Source organism: Vulpes lagopus, chromosome 11 (genome assembly GCF_018345385.1).
Source record: "Vulpes lagopus strain Blue_001 chromosome 11, ASM1834538v1, whole genome shotgun sequence".
NCBI classification, from domain to species: Eukaryota; Metazoa; Chordata; class Mammalia; order Carnivora; family Canidae; genus Vulpes; species Vulpes lagopus.
In genome coordinates, this window is record NC_054834.1 from 77,334,179 (window position 1) to 77,352,071 (window position 17,893).

A 17,893-nucleotide genomic window follows, 5' to 3' on the forward strand; every position below is an offset into this window, starting at 1 on the left:
GTCATATTAAAAAAGCATAATCCTCACCTCATACCTCCTAACCCTTCATCTTAAACTTGCTGTTTATTTACCTATCTCTGGATGAAACCTCTGACAAGCTATATACAGTAATAAAAATCCCCCATCCTTGTGCTCACAAGAATAGCCTCATTTTAGTAACTAATATATTTCAGCCAAGAATAAAAATTAAACCCAAGGCCTTTGTTCAGAGTTTTGGCTTCACTATCTTTCTAGCTTGGGCCTGCCTTGGGAGCCTTGGAGTTTAATAAGGCAATGGGGAAAAATACTGTTGATTATTTCTACATTTAGTTGTGCTGTGCTGCCTCTCCACCCCTCTAATTTATGGGCTATGGTTCTGAATTCCACATACTCAGCGTTTGGGAAAGAAGAGTTGATGGGAAGGACAAGTGTAAGTATGGGTAAATGTCAGAAGCTGGACATGACGAACAGTCAAAGCAGATTCCTTTCCTTGGGGTACTTTTATGTAGGCTCTCTAGAGCTTTCCATTGGGACCATTTGGCATTTTATCCCATCTCCTACCTTGTAAAAAATGCATTTTCCTCTGCATTTTTTGCATACATCTTCCCTCTAAACCCTGCAAATTTGTCTATGTAGTGCCCTATTATTGGTCACCTTGCCCACTCCAACTCCCTTTCACCTTCCCTCTTCCCACACAGAAATTAAAATGACTCCAGACTAGCTCTCCCCTCCATAGGAAGCCTAAACTAACCTAATAGAAAATCCATGTATCCTTGCCTATGTCACTGGAAATATAGATGCCAGTTCAATCTAAAAGCCAATTGCTTCTAGCTCTTAATTACTCAGAAATGTAATGCCAGTGTACTCTTAAAGCCAGGAAACAAATATCAAGCTCTCCCCTACAGTATCCTTGACGTTTCACTCACTCAAATTAAGGTTAAGAAGGCCTCCATACTGGGAAGCAAAAGAAAAAGAATCACACAATGCTGAACCTCTGTAAAGATATTCCTAACTTTCAATATCTAGCCCTATCATTTTCAGCACTTTATACCATCCAGTTGAGTGATGAGCTCAGATTTCATATTACTTTTTTCTGCATGGGTGGTTTTATAACTTCACTAGAATATGTATGTATTTACCATCTCTTTTCTCACAGCCTCAGTAGAAATTATAACCATAAAGAGCATATTTTAACATGATATTCCATACTAATTTTATGCTAATTTAAAATTGTTGCATTAAAAATAAAAGTTCAGTGAAACTTAATAAAGGGAACCCTCACTAAAGTGGACTCAGGCTGCTAGAAGGGAAGGCTGGAAGGGGGACCTGTACCACTCAGTGTCAATTACAGATCCCCTAACAGAAGAATCTCAACAGGAAAGAATCACCGGTTACAGGCCCCAGCAGCGAAAGATGTACATGGCATCTTCTATAAGAAATTGACCACCTCTGCAACTCAGCCAATGAGAAACTATCATCACCCTGAATTCTTGCTTCTCTTCAATGGACTTCGTTCTAAACAGCCTCTCTCAACTTCCTCTTCTTTCTCCAGAAAATAACATTCTTCTCCTTTATTTGTTGGATTTCCCTATAGTTTTGCCAGAGCTTGCTTATCCCAGATTGCAATCCTCTGCTATTCTTGAGCAAACCCATTCTTGCCGGTAAAATAACTGCCGGTTTTATTTTTAAGTTTTATAAAACAGGATGAACGTCTTTCTTGAATACTGACCATAAACCACTTGGGCCGGTGTTGTCATCAACTCTAAGACTTGTCTTAGAAATCGTACAGCATTTGGGAGCAATATTTTTCTGCTCCAATTTCTCTTTGGAGTTTTTGCCCTCACATCTTGATATGCTGCTCTTTTGACAACAAATAATATGGGTCATCAAATAAGCCAGATATTGTTCATGTACCCATCCCTGGTTCCCAGGATGACATTATTTCCAAACAGAATTCCTAATGCTGGTTCCTTTAATACTGAATTATTACTCTAGAGCTTGTTTCTGTTTACACTGTACACTCCCAAAAAGTCCAGTCCTTTTACCACCATATGATACCTGTCCCTAGTCAAAAATTGCTCCTACACACTTGATTCTTTTTTTTTTTTAAGATTTTATCCATTAAGGGGGGGGCGGGGCAAGCTGGCAGAAGAGTAGGGTCCTCAACTCACCTGGTCCCACCAACTTACCTAGATAACTTCCAAATCATCCTGAACACCTATGAATTCGACCTGAGATTTAAAGAGAGAACAGCTGGAACGCTACAGAGAGAAGGGTTTTGGCTTCTTGCAAGGTAGGAAGGCGGAAAAGAATCAAATAAAAAAGAATCGGGTGGGGGAGGGGCACCGCGAGGAGCCAGGCTAAAGCCGAGAGCCTCCAGGACAAAAGCCCAGCCCAAGAGAAGCGGGAACTTTTTTTTTTTTTAATTTAATTTATTTATTCATGATAGTCACACAGAGAGAGAGAGAGAGGCAGAGACACAGGCAGAGGGAGAAGCAGGCTCCACGCACCGGGAGCCCGACGCGGGACTCGATCCCCGGTCCCCAGGATCGCGCCCCGGGCCAAAGGCAGGCGCCAAACCGCTGCGCCACCCAGGGATCCCCGAGAAGCGGGAACTTTAAAACTCTGCATCGGATCTTCCTGGACAGAAAAGTGCTTAGCAGGGAATCGGGCAGAACGGCAGGAGGGGCAGGGGAGCCTCCAGTCTCCCCGAGTCACTAATGGAGGAGGTGCCCCGGGGTGAGCGCACCGCAAGCCGTGGGCCGAGCGCGGTAAAGGGCTGCAGCGGGCGCCCAGCGGGGCCCCGGGAGCAGCTCAGGGCGGAGGGGGCTGCGCCCGGCTGCCTTCGGGAGCCTTGCGCCCGGGAGCGCGATTCCGGCAGCGCAGGCCCCGGATCCCAGGGCTCGAGCAGACACAGCCCAGGATCCTGTGCTCACCCCCGGGGCAGGTGGAGGCCGGGAGGACACAGGGCAGCGAGGACCCCCGAGCCGTGCAGATCAGCACCCCGCCCCCGGAGCACCCAGGCCAGTGCGGAATTGGGAGACTGCGGCAGTCACTGCGGGAGCCGACTCCGGAGCTGGAAGGCCGGCTGCTGCCAGTGTGCTTGTTCCTCCTGGTGTCACCCTGTGCCTGGGATGGAGCCGGGCCGCCAGGGAACAGGGGCCTCACGGGGTAAGCAGCTCCCACTGAGCCCGGCACCTGGCAGGGGGGCAGGGGCGCAGGGCAGCTCCCCCAGGTGCACACACCTGAGAACCAGCACAGCAGGCCCCTCCCCCAGAAGACCAGGTGGAAGGACAGGGGAAGAGCAAGTTCTTGAGCAAGCAACACTGGAAAGCTCCAGGGGAAGTCGAGGGATTTATAGTATATAGAACTAGAAGGTACCTCTCCCCCCCCCCCACTTTTTTTTTTCCTTTTTTTCAGTACAGCTTGTTTTATATTAGACTAAAAATTTCCAATATTTTTTCTTTTTTCCCACCTCAACTACAATATTTTGTTACCTCTTCATTTTTAAATTTCTTCATCTTTGACTTTCATATTTCTACAATTGCATGTCTGAGATATATTTCCCACTTCTGGATTCCCTTCAACATACTCAATTTAATTTTGGGAGATATATGAGATTTTTTGTTTTGTTTTGTATTTTTTGTTTTCTCTGCCTCATTTTGTTTTTACAAGGGTGGAAGTTAATATTTCTAAAACATGACGAGCATGCACCCAGAACCAAGTGGTATACTGTGCTGGTTCATTCCGTGAGATTATATTCTCTTTTCATTCCCATTCTGCCCCCCTCTTTTATCTCATTTATGTTTTGGTGATCAATGTTGGTGCTTTCTACAAGTATTGCTGGTTTATATAAATTTGGGACTGAGCACCTTCTAACATACAGAACTTAATACATTCAGAACCAAGAGGATCACCCTGTATGACCCATCAGAATCATCTAGGGTGAAATTTACTTAGGTCGTGGTTGATATTCTTGATTTAGCCTGCTCATACAGCCACCCTGCACTGAGAAAAATGACTAGAAGGAAGAACTCACCACAAAAGAGAATCAGAAACAGTACTCTCTGCCACAGAGTTACAGAATATGGATTACAATTCGATGTCAGAAAGCCAATTCAGAAGCACAATCATAAAGCTACTGGTGGCTCTGGAAAAAAAGCATAAAAGATTCAAGAGACTTCATGACTGCAGAATTTAGATCTAATCAGGCCAAAATTAAAAATTAACTTCACAAAAAAAATTAACATCATGAGATGCAATTGAAACTGGAGGTCCTAACGACGAGGATTAATAAGTTGGAGGAAAGAGTGAGAAACATAGAAGACAAGTTGATGGCAAGGAAGGAAGCTGAGGAAAAAAGAGAAAAACAATTAAAAGACCATAAGGAAAGGTTAAGGGAAATAAATGATAGCCTCAGAAGGAAGAATCTACGTATAATTGGGGCTCCAGAAAACGCCGAGAGGAACAGAGGGCCAGGAAGTATATTTGAACAAATCATAGCTAAGAATTTCCCTAATTTGGGGAGGGAAACAAGCATTCAGATCCAGGAGATAGAGTGGTCCCTCCAAAAAATCAATAAAACCCGTTCAACACCTTGACATTTAATAGTGAAACTTGCAAATTCCAAAGATAAAGAGAAAATCCTTAAAGCAGTGAGAGACAAAAGATTCTTAACTTATATGGGGAGAAATATTAGACTAACAGCAAACCTCTCCAAGAGACCTGGCAGGCCAGAAAGGGCTGGCAGGATATATTCAGAGTCCTAAATGAGAAGAACATGCAGCCAAGAATACTTTATCAAGCAAGGCTCTCATTCAGAGTAGAAGGAGAGATAAAGAGCTTCCAAGATAGGCAGACACTGAAAGAATATTTGACCACCAAACCAGCTCTGCAAGAAATATTAAGGGGGACCCTGTAAAAGAAAGACAAAGCCCAAAGAAATAGTCCACAAAAACAGGGACTGAATATGTATTACAATAACACTAAATTAATATATTTCAATAGTTACTCTGAACATGAATGGGCAGGGATTCGGACTGGTTAAAAAAGCAAGATCCATCTATTTGCTGTCTACAAGAGACTCATTTTAGACCTAAGGACACCTCCAGCCTGAAAATGAAAGAGTGGAGAACCATTTACCATTCAAATCGTCCTCAAAAGAAAGCTGGGGTAGCCATCCTCATATCAGAAAAATTAAAATTTATCCCAAAGACTGTAGTAAGAGATGAAGAGGGACACTCTATCATACTTAAGGGTCTATCCAACAAGAAGACCTAACAATCATGAATATTTATGCCACTAATGTGGGAGCTGTCAAGTATATCAATCAATAACCAATATATCAATTAATAACCAAAGTAAAGATATACTTAGAGGACAGCCTGGGTGGCTCAGTGGTTTAGTGCTGCCTTCACCCCTGGGGCCTGATCCTGGAGACCCAGGATCGAGTCTCACATCAGGCTCCCTGCATGGAGCCTGCTTCTCCCTCTACCTGTGTCTCTGCCTCTCTCTCTCTCTCTCTCTCTCTCTCTCTCTAATAAATAAATAAAGAATCTTTTTTTAAAAAGATATACTTAGATAATAATACACTAATAGTAGGAGACTTCAACATGGCACTTTCTGCAAATGACAGATATTCTAAGCACACCACCAAAGAAACAAGGGTCTTTAATGATACACTGGACCAGATAGACTGCACAGATATATACAGAACTTTCCATCTGAACGCAACTGAATACACATTCTTCTCAAGTGCACATGGAACTTTCTCCAGAATAGACCACATACTGGGTCACAAATCAGGTCTCAATTGATACCAGAAGATTGGGATTGTCCCCTGCATATTTTCAGACCACAATGCTTTGAAACTAGAACTCAATCACAAGAAGGAATTTGGAAGAAACTCAAACATGTGAAGGTTAAAGAGTATCCTACTAAAAGATGAATGGGTCAACCAGGAAATTGGAGAAGAATTAAAAAAGATTCATGGAAACTAATGAAAATGAAGATACAACCATTCAAAATCTTTGGGATACAGCAAAAGCAGTCCTAAGAGGGAAATACATCACAGTACAGGCATACCTCAAAAAATTGGAAAAAAACTCAAATACACAAGCTAACCTTGTACCTAAAGGAACTGGAGAAAGAACAGCAAATAAAACCTACAACAAGCAGAAGACGAGAAATAATAAAGATTTGAGCAGAACTCAATGAAATAGAGACCAGAGAACTGTAGAACAGATCAACAAAACCAGGAGTTGGTTTTTTGAAAGCATTAATAAGATAGATAAACCATTAGCCAACCTTATTAAAAAGAAAAAAGACTCAAATTAATAAAATCATTAATGAAAGAGGAGAGACCACAACCAATACCAAGGAAATACAAACGATTTTAAAAACGTATTATGGGGGGGGGGTAGCATTTAAGGGAGGAAATTTGAGAGAATCTATGCTTAACCAGAGGATCCTCTTCACACACCCCTCCCCAGTTGAGCAGAATGTGAAGAAATGGAGAAGTTGTTGGTAAGGTGAGAGTAGTCTGCTCCAGTTGGGCCACTGTGATGCTTTAGGATGACAGCAACAAGTGATGGCTGCTGGCAGGAACGGGCCCCCCAGGGTTTCAGTGCATCCAGATATACCACAACACCACAGCCAATTCTTTCCAGGTTGTGGGCAGGAAGGTGCAGCCAGACCAGCAGGTGGTCATCAACTGTGCCATTGTCTGGGGTATCAAGTACAACCAGGCCACCCCCACCTTCCATAGGTGGTGCAACACCCGCCAGGTCTGGGGCCTCAACTTTGGGAGCAAGGAGGATGCTGCACAGTCCGCAGCAGCCATAACCAGTGCCCTTGAGACTTTGGAAGAAGGGGGGCCTCCACCACCCCCGCCACCTGTGGCACCTTCCACCTGGTCTGTCCAGAACGGTCTTGCCTCAGAGGAGATGGAGCAGCAGAAAATGCAGCAGCCAGCCCGCCAGAGCACCTGGAGCGCCAAGTCTCCAATGCAGGAGGGTCTCCTGCTCACCCAGCTGGGGGATCACGCCCCCCTCCAGGACCTCCTGCTCCTCCGGGTCCACCCCCACCCCGGGTGTGAGAGGGTATGTCCCTCTCAGGAGGCTCCGTGGCAGGGCACAGAGCAGGGGCAGGCCCACTGCCTGCGTCCCCTCTCCCCACAGCACAAGGCCCCAGGGGTGGGGGAACAGGGGCCCCCCGGCCTTGCAGCAGCCATTGCGGAAGCCAAACTCAGGAAAGTCAGCAAGCAAGAGGAGGCCTCAGGGGGGCCCTCAGCCCCTAAAGCAGAGAGCACTCGAAGCACGGGCGGGGGGCCGATGGAAGAGATGAACGCCATGCTGGCCGGGAGAAGAAAAGCCACACAAGTTGGGAAGAAACCCCCAAGGATGAATTTGCCAGGGAGGAGCCAGAGGCCAGAGGCCAGAGTCCCAGTCCCAGCCCAGAGTAAATCTGTGCGGAGACCCTGGGAGAAGAACAGCACAACCTTGCCAAGGATGAAGTCCTCTTCTTCCTGACCACTTCTGAGGCCCACCCCTCCACTCCCAGCTCCAGGGACGAGTGGAGAGAGTGAAACAGGAGCTTCTGGAAGAAGTGAGGAAGGAACTGAAAAAAGTAAAAAAAGAGATCATTGAAGCGTTTGTCCAGGAGCTGAGGAAGCCGGGTTCCCCTTGACCACAGGGCCTCAGAAGATCCTGTCTCCTTTCTGCACACCCCACTGTCACCCCCTTTCTCTGCCTCAACTCGACTTGGAATTGGCTAAATACCACACAGGAATGCATCTCCCCCACTCACCATCCTACTTGGAAAACCAAGGGGGTGTGGCTTCCTTGGTTTCCCCCCAGGGTCACACCCATACTGGCTGCTGATTGGCTGGGGAGAACCCCATCCTTTGCTCCCTTTGGTCCTTCCCCTTTGCCATCCCCTTTGCTGGTTCCTCTGTTGGTGATGTACCAAGTGACCCCACAGTAAGGGGGAGGGAAGGAGGGAATTTCACATTCCCTTATTCTAGATTCACTTTAATGTTTAATGCCTTCAATTTTTTTTTAAGGAAAAAATGTATATATTTAGGTTTGGGGGGAGAAGGGAAATTTTGCTTCTCTTTCGTTTTGATAAAATTGGGGTATGGAAAGTTTTTATTTATTTATTTTTCTCAGACATAGACTATTTTTATTTTTTTATAATAAATTTATTTTTTATTGGTGTTCACTTTGCCAACTTACAGAATAACACCCAGTGCTCATCCCATCAAGTGCCCCCCTCAGTGCCCGTCACCCAATCACCCCCACCCCCGCCCTCCTCCCCTTCCACCACCCCTAGTTCGTTTCCCAGAGTTAGGGGTCTTTATGTTCTGTCTCCCTTTCTGATATTTCCCACACACTTCTTCTCCCTTCCCTTATATTCCCTTTCACTATTATTTATATTCCCCAAATGAATGAGACCATATAATGTGAAGTAAGTCAATCGGAGAAGGACAAACAGTATGGGAAGTTTTTAAATGCTGCACCCAGGGCTTGTCCCCTTTGGGGCAGCTATGTAAGGGGATATCCCACCAGGCTGGGGGCATCTCCCCACCCCACCCCCATCCCAGGGAGCTCCCTTCCCTTTGGCTCCTTCCCCTTTTCTATGAGGAATTAAGATGCTATAACTTTTAGGTACCTCAGTTTTTTGGTTTTTAATTTGGGTAGGTTTTGGAGTCCACCTGGGGAAAATAAGATGAGGGAGAAAGGAAAGAGGGCGGAAACCTCCCCTCTCCCATCTTCACCTTTAGCTTCTTGAAAATGGGCCCCTATGGAATAAATATGCCAGTTTTTTATTTAAAAAAATATTATAAGCAGCTATACGCCAATACATTAAGCAATCTAGAAGAAATGGACACACTTCTGGAAAACCACAAATTACCAAGACTGGAACAGGAAGAAATAGAAAACCTTAACAGGCTTATAACCAGCAAGAAAATTGAAGCAGTCATCAAAAACCTCCCAAGACACAAAAGTCCAGGGCCAGATGCCTTCCCAGGGGAATTCTATCAAACATTTAAACAACCTATTCTACTAAAGCTGTTCCAAAGGATGGAAAGGGACGAAATACTTCCAAACTCATTTTATGAGGCCAGCATCACCTTAATTCCAAAACCAGACAAAGACTCCACCAAAAAGGAGAATTATAGACCAATATCACTGATGAACACAGATGCAAAAATTCTCAAGAAGATACTAGCCAATAGGATACAACAGTACATTAAGAAGATTATTCACCATGACCAAGTAGGATTTATCCCTGGGATGTAAGGGTGGTTCAACACTGGTAAAATAATCAATGTGATAGATCACATCAACAAGAGAAAAAACAAGAACCATATGATCCTCTCAATAGATGAAGAGAAAGCATTTGACAAAATACATGCATCCATTCCTGATCAAAACCCTTCAGAGTGTAGGGATAGAGGGAACATTCCTCAGCATCGTAAAAGCCATCTATGAAAAGCCCACAGCAAATATTATTCTTAAAGGGGAAAAACTGAGAGCCTTTCCCCTAAAGGCATTCAAATTGGCAAAGAAGAAGTCAAACTCTCCCTCTTCACAGATGACATGATACCGTACATAGAAAACCCAAGACTCCACCCCCAGGTTGTTGGAACTCATCCAGCAATTTGGCGGTGTGGCAGGATACAAAATCTATGCCCAGAAATCAGCAGCATTTCTATACACTAACAATGAGACTGAAGAAAGAGAAATTAAGGAGTCAGTCCCATTACAATTACACCCAAAAGCATAAGATACCCAGGAATAAACCAAAGAGGTAAAGGATATATATATCCTGAAAACTACAGAACACTTTTTTTTTTAACAGAACACTTCTGAAGGAAATTGAGGAAGACATAAAGAGATGGAAAAATACTCCATGCTCATGGATTGGAACAATTAATATTGTGAAAATGTCAATGGTACCCAGGGCAATTTACACATTCAGTGCAATCCCTATCAAAATACCATGGACTTTCTTCAGAGAGTTGGAACAAGTCATCTTAAGATTTATGTGGAATCAGAAAAGACCCCAAATAGCCAGAGGAATATTGAAAAAGAAAACCAGAGCCAGGGGCATCACAATGCCAGATTTCAAGTTGTACTACAAAGCTATGATCATAAAGACAGTGTGGTACTGGCACAAAAACAGACACATAGATCAATGCAACAGAATAGAGAACCCAGAAATGGCCCCTCAACTCTATGGTCAACTAATATTTGACAAAGCAGGAAAGACTTTCCACTGGAAAAAAGGACTGTCCCTTCAATAAATGGTGCTGGGAAAATTGGACAGCCATGTGCAGAAGAATGAAACTGGAGCATACACAAAGATACACTCAAAATGAATGAAAGATCTAAATGTGAGACAGGAATCCATCAAAATCCTAGAGGAGAACACAGGCAACACCCTTTTTGAACTCGGCCACAGTAACTTCTTGCAAGATACATCCACAAAGGCAAAAGAAACAAAAGCAAAAATGAACTATTGGAACTTCATCAAGATAAGAAGCTTTTGCACAGCAAAGGATACAGTCAACAAAACCAAAAGACAACCTACAGAATGGGAGAAGATATTTGCAAATGACATATCAGATAAAGGGCTAGTTTCCAAAATCTATAAAGAACTTATTAAACTCAACACCAAAGAAACAAACAATCCAATCATGAAATGGGCAAAAGACATGAAGAGAAATCTCACAGAGGAAGACATGGACATGGCCAACATGCACATGAGAAAATGCTCTGCATCACTTGCCATCAGGGAAATACAAATCAAAACCACAATGAGATCCCACCTCACCCCAGTGAGAATGGGGAAAATTAACAAGGCAGGAAACCACAAATGTTGGAGAGGATGCGGAGAAAGGGGAACCCTCTTGCACTGTTGGTGGGAATGTGAACTGGTGCAGCCACTCTGGAAAACTGTGTGGAGGTTCCTCAAAGAGTTAAAAATAGACCTGCCCTACGACCCAGCAATTGCACTGCTGGGGATTTACCCCAAAGATTCAGATGCAATGAAACGACGGGACACCTGCACCCCAATGTTTCTATCAGCAATGGCCACAATAGCCAAACTGTGGAAGGAGCCTCGGTGTCCATCGAAAGATGAATAGATAAAGAAGATGTGGTTTATGTATACAATGGAATATTACTCAGCAATTAGAAACGACAAATACCCACCATTTGCTTCAACGTGGATGGAACTGGAGGGTATTATGCTGAGTGAAATAAGTCAATCGGAGAAGGACAAACAGTGTATGTTCTCATTCATTTGGGGAATATAAATAATAGTGAAAGGGAATATAAAGGAAGGGAAAAGAAATGTTGGGAAATATCAGGAAGGGAGACAGAACATAAAGACTCCTAACACGGGGACACGAACTAGGGGTGGTGGAAGGGGAGGAGGGCGGGTGTTGGAGGGGAATGGGTGATGGGCACTGAGGTGGACACTTGACGGGATGAGCACTGGGTGTTTTTCTGTATGTTGGTAAATTGAACACCAATAAAAATTAATTAAAAAAAAAAAGAATCCATCAAAGTCCTAGAGGAGAATACAGGCAACAACCTTTTTTAACTTGGCCACAACAACTGCTTGCAACATCTATGAAGGCAAAGGAAACAAAAGCAAATTGAACTATTGGGACTTAATCAATATAAAAGCTTCTGCACAGCAAAATAAACAGTCAACAAAACTAAAAGACAACCTACAGAATGGGAGAAGATATTTGCAAATGACATAAACAGAAATTTCACCAAAGAAGACATACACATGGCCAACAAGCGCATGAGAAAATGCTCCGCATCACTTGCCATCAGGGAAGTACAAATCAAAACCACAATGAGATCCCACCTCACACCAGTGAGAATGGGGAAAATTAACAAGACAGGAAACCACAAATGTTGGAGAGGATGTGGAGAAAGGGGAACCCTCTTGCACTGTTGGTGGGAATGTGAACTGGTACAACCACTTTGGAAAACTGTGTGGAGGTTCCTCAAAGATTTAAAAATAGAGCTACCTTATGACCCAGCAATTGCACTACTGGAGAGTTACCCCAAAGATAGAGATGCAGTAAAGTGCAAGGACACCTACACCCCAATGTTTATAGCAACAATGTACACAATAGCCAAACTGTGGAAAGAGTCTTGGTGTCCATAGAAAGATGAATGAATAAAGAGGATATGTATATATGTATACACACACACACACAATGGAATATTACCCATTAGAAATGACGAATATCCACCATTTGCTTTGATGTGGATGGAACTGGAGGGTATTATGTTGAGTGAAGTAACTCAATCAGAATAGGACAAACATTTTATGGTTTCACTTATACAGAGAATGTAAAAAAATAGTGAAAGGGATTAAAGGGGAAAGGAGGGAAAATGAGTGAGAAAAGTCAGAGAGAGTGACAAAACATGAGACTCTTAACTCTGGGAAATGAGCAAAGGGTAGTGGAAGGGAAGGTGGGAGGGGGGACAGGGTGACTGGGTGACGGGCACTGAATGGGGCGCATGACAGGATGAGCACTGGGTGTTATACTATATGTTGGCAAATCGAACTCCAATAAAAAATATACAAAAAAAAAAACAAAGATTTTATCCATTTATTCATGAGAGACACACAGAGAGAGGCAGAGACACAGACACAGGGAGAAGCAAGCTCATCTCAGGGAGCCTGATGTAGGAATCGATCCCCGTACTGGGATCACACGCTGAGCTGAAGGCAGATGCTCAACCACTGAGCCACCCAGGCGCCTCTTCGCACTTGATTCTAAACAGCTTAAGGCGTAGATCATAATCTCTTCACTTATTATCACTTCACTTATTATAGTTTTATGTCCTACAGAAAGTATGCAAAAAGTATTAGACAGAATACATATTTCCTGATACCCTCTACCCACTCTTTCACTGGCATTACTCAAATTCACAAAGAGATTGGTTTAGATCTTTTCATTCATTGTTGAAACCAAAAGTTATTTCTACAGCACTTTCCCAGCTTATTAGCCATTCCATAAGCTCTAGCATGTTGCAGTTTGTTTATTGTGTTTCACACTTGCAAACCTTTTCAATACGGTATTTTCACAGTTATTTGGAGATTGACAAATTTGTTCAGCCAAAATGTTCTGGCCCTCTCTTCAGAAATACAGACCCTCCACCACATTTCAGCAGTGTTGGAAATTAGTGCTACCTCTGTGGCTGTGGATCTCGCCAGTTCTGCCATCCACCAGATGGAACTCATGCCCACCATGATAGGGTACATGAACTAATAGATCATCTGTCTGGTTTCAAAACAGAATTTTTCTTTTTTTCCTTCAAGTTTTTATTTTAAATTCTAGTTAGTTAACGTATAGTGTAGTATTGCTTTCCAGGAGTAGAATTTACCGATTCATCACTTACCACTTACATACAACACTCAGTGCTTATCACAAGTGCACTCCTTACCACCCATCACCCAACCAGCCCATCTCCCAACCACCTCTCCACCAGCCCTCAGTTTGTTCTCTATCACTAAGAGTCTCTAATGGTTTGTTTCCCTCTTTTTTTTTCCCTTTCCCCTATGTTTATCTGTTTTATTTCTTAGATTCCACATATGAGTGAAATTATATGGTACTGTTTTTCTCCAATTGACTTCTTTTGCTTAACATAATACACTCTAGCTCCATGCATGTCACTGCAAATGGCAAGATTTCATTATTTTTGATGGCTGAGTAATACTCCATTGTGTATATATAATATGTATTATATATAAATAAATATTTATAAATATATATTTTTCCATTGATCAGTCAATAAATAGTATTTCCTAAACTAATTGACAATTATCGTAGGGATAAAATAGAATGCTTAGGTATCAGAAGAATGAATTACAATAGAAATTAAGACAGCAACTGACAGCGAACACTGTACCAAGTCCTTTAAGGCCACCATCTCATTTAACCTTGAAAACCACTCTACATTACTTATGAGATGGATATCCCTATTTTAGTAACAATGAAACCAAGGTTTGGAGCAGTTACCTCCATGATACTATTGAACAGTTTAGGAAACAATAGAGGTGAAACTTAGGGCTTGATGTCAAAGCCCAAGTGTTTAACAGCTCTGCTGTATTGAACCCCCATAAGGAAATGGTAAATAAGAACTTACATGGACAGATTTTTACAATATTTTCTTTGTATTATTATCTTCACCCTGAGATTAACAGCTTCAAAAAGCAGTGTAATGTTCAATGGGTGTGGGGCAACTCTGGCTCCCCTCTTGGTGATCCTAACTGTGTATTCTCCCCACTTGCCCTGGATCATCTATGGAGTCTTCCTCCATCCTCGCTGGTCTTGTCATCCTCTTTCCTGAAACCAGAAATCAGCCTCTTCCAGAATGTAGAAAAGGGGTGAGTAAACCCTCTAGCTGCTCCAGAGAGGCTGTGTGCTGTAGCTTTGTGATAGGGAAGGCAAAGGACCATTTGGAACCCTCTGTTCTTCATGCTGGCCCAGACCTGGGCTATTTCCAATTGTGTTCATGTCCTTTAACTCAGTAGCACCTTCATCCCTGCTCACAATGGTGTCACACTCCTCTTGAGGCTCTCTAGACCCTACAGACCACTTACCAATAGTAAGTTTAGTTAGAAAAGGCCAAAACTAATCCTATTGTGAATGATGCATACTTCCTGCCCCTCTCTCATAGGAAACAGAGGATCCTAATGGTTTTTTTTTTTTTTCATAAATCTGCTAAGACTGTATGCCTCATTATCATCCCTGTAGTTTTATCACCCATCAGCCCAAAGGGGGTCTGATAAATTATGGGGAAGGGAATGAGATTGTCTCATAGGTACAAACCTGATCATTGCTTCAGGCAAGAAAGAATGCAGGAACTAGAGCATAGAAAAATATCTTTCTTGTAAAAATGATAGTGTATCTTGTTGGGGTAACTGTGAAATTTAGCTAAATTTTCTGCCATGAGTAATGGAAGTTTTGAGAAGAGAGAGAAATTAAGAAAGTGGGAAACACTTTGAGGAACCTCCACACAATTTTCCAGAGTGGCTGCACCAGTTCACATTCCCACCAACAATGCAAAAGGGTTCCCCTTTCTCCACATCCTCTCCAACATTTGTTGTTTCCTGTCTTGTTAATTTTCCCCATTCTCACTGGTGTGAGGTGGTATCTCATTGTGGTTTTGATTTGTATTTCCCTGATGGCAACTGATATACAATGGAATATTATGCAGCCATCAGAAATGACGAATACCCACCATTTGCTTCAAGGTGGATGGAACTGGAGGGTATTATGCTGAGTGAAGTAACTCAGTCAAAGGACAAACATTATATGTTTCATTCATAAGGGGAATATAAAAAATAGTGAAAGGGATTAAAGAGGAAAGGAGAGAAAATGAGTGGGAAATATCAGAGAGGGTGACAGAACATGAGAGACACCTAACTCTGGGAAACAAACAAGGGGTAGTGAAAGGGGATGTGAGTGGGGGGGATGAGGTGACTGGGTGATGGGCACTCAGTGGGGCACTTGATGGGATGAGCACTGTGTGTTATTACTGTATTTTGGCAAATCGAAATCCAATAAAAAAAATATACAAAAAAAAGAAAATGGGAAACAGAATTTGAAATGAGGAAATGTAAGGGATCCCTGGGTGGCGCAGCGGTTTGGCGCCTGCCTTTGGCCCAGGGCGCGATCCTGGAGACCCGGGATCGAATCCCACGTCAGGCTCCCGGTGCATGGAGCCTGCTTCTCCCTCTGCCTATGACTCTGCCTCTCTCTCTCTCTCTGTGACTATCATAAATAAATTTAAAAAAAAATTAAAAAAAAAAACTTTTAATTGTCCCTTTGATTTTTCTAAGAGATCACTGGTCAAAGATCTGAAGAGACAGTGTTGATAATAGCAATGCTCAGAGCTGTCTTCTCAGGTATGCTCAGGTATCAAGGCCTCTTGGGTTACAAAGCTGGCAGGCAGAGGATCAGCTGGTCTTCGGGCATGTAGCACATGTACATTTATTTTAGATCTTTGGTTTTTTGTTTGTTTGTCTTGTTCTATTTTTCTTTCTTAGATTTCTTTTTCACAGCAGTAAAGATTCAAGAGAAACCAGGAGGATTCTTACATGAAAGTAACCCAAATTTAAGGTGTATTGCTTTCTACAAATAAGTATTCCCTTGTTTTAAAAAGAAGACAGGAAAAAAAATAAAATAAAAAAAATAAAATAAAAAATAAATAAATAAAAAGAAGACAGGGCAGCCTGGGTGGTTCAGCGGTTTAGCTCCACCTTCAGCCCAGGGCCTGATCCTGGAGACCAGGGATCAAGTCCCACGTCGGGCTCCCTGCATGGAGCCTGCTTCTCCCTCTGCCTGTGTCTCTGTCTCTCTCCTCTCTCTCCTCTCTGTGTATTCTCATGAATAAATAAATTAAATCTTTAAAAAAAAAAAAAGAAGACATTCATATTCAAGTAGTTTCATGATTTGACTTGTTTGCATTATAGGAAGCAAGCTGGTGCTAAGTATTTTTAAGTGATTATGTAAGCAAGCAGAACTATAAATCTTCCTTCAGGAGTATGTATTAAGATTATGGAATGGGTGAAAGACTCTTGGGAAAAGGTGGGTATGACTAAATGTATCTTTATGGCCCTATAATCTCTCCTTTCCTTGAAAGTTCTTTTTTTTTTTTTCCTTGAAAGTTCTGAAGAAAAAGTGGAAAGATCATTCTGCTGCATTCCTCCATTCTTATTTTTTAAAAAAACAAGTCCCAAGCCCTACAAATGGCTTGTATTGAACTTTCACATTTGAATTAAAGATTGTTAAACATGAAAAAATTTTAAAGTTAAAATAAAAAAATAAAGTGTTCCCAAGAGCTAATCAAAATCAGAGCAAATAAGGGGGAAAAAATCAAGACTGCAGCTTTATACCTGAAATACTAACCAAAAATATAGTAGACAGATGGATGCTATTTAAAATTGTAGCACTAAATATATCCATTTTTCCCAAATAAACTATGAGTGTAAGTACTTCAACCAAATGACTGCATGGTTTTGGAAAGAAGTTGCAAAAATCATTCCAGATTCATCTGGAAATTAATAATAACCAAAATAAAGATTTAGAAAAGGAGCACCACAAGGTAATAGTGGAGCTGGCCAGTATATGATGAAGCATATGGAAGACTTCGTTGTAAAACTGCAATCATCACAACAGTAACAGTAGCCACAACCACAAATCAAAATTATTCCAGAAACACACCCAAGTATGCATAAACATTTAATATATAAAATTTTAGTCCCAAAATTATTTACAAATTAAAAGATTATGCAATAAACAGTATTACTTAGCTCTATATAAATAAACTTACAAAAATTGCATTGCTTTTCCTTTGCATTCTCTCTGGATTTGTATTTTAAACAATGTGAATTGTTTTAAAATAGTAAAAACGCTGGGATGCCTTGGTGGCTTAGTGTTTGAGCATCTACCTTTGGCTCAGGGTGTGATCCTGGGGTCCTGGGATCCAGTCCCACATTGGGCCCCCCACATGGAGCCTGCTTCTTCCTCTGCCTATGTCTCTGCCTCTCTCTCTGTGTCTCTCATGAATAAAATAAATAAAATCTTTTTAAAAATAGTATGAATACTATCAAGTATTAAAGGCCAATTAACACAATAAATGATTTTAAAATGTAAACAGATATGTATGTGTACATATTTAATAGATATCATTACAAATAAAATCCTACTTCAACACAAAAAGTGAGCAAAGAGCAAGAACAAATAATTTTCAGGAAGGAAAAACCACACAAATAATGATCATGTGAAGATGCTCAAATTTAATAGTGATAAGAGAAATATACATTAAAATGAAATGCCGGAAAAAAAAAAAAAAAAATGAAATGCCGG

General features: G+C 41.9%; 1 pseudogene; it reads left to right on the forward strand.

The window, feature by feature from the left end:
* The first annotated feature begins 2,699 nt into the window (after window positions 1-2,699).
* LOC121471670 lies at window positions 2,700-7,665 on the forward strand (annotated as a pseudogene).
* The last annotated feature ends 10,228 nt before the right edge of the window (window positions 7,666-17,893 follow it).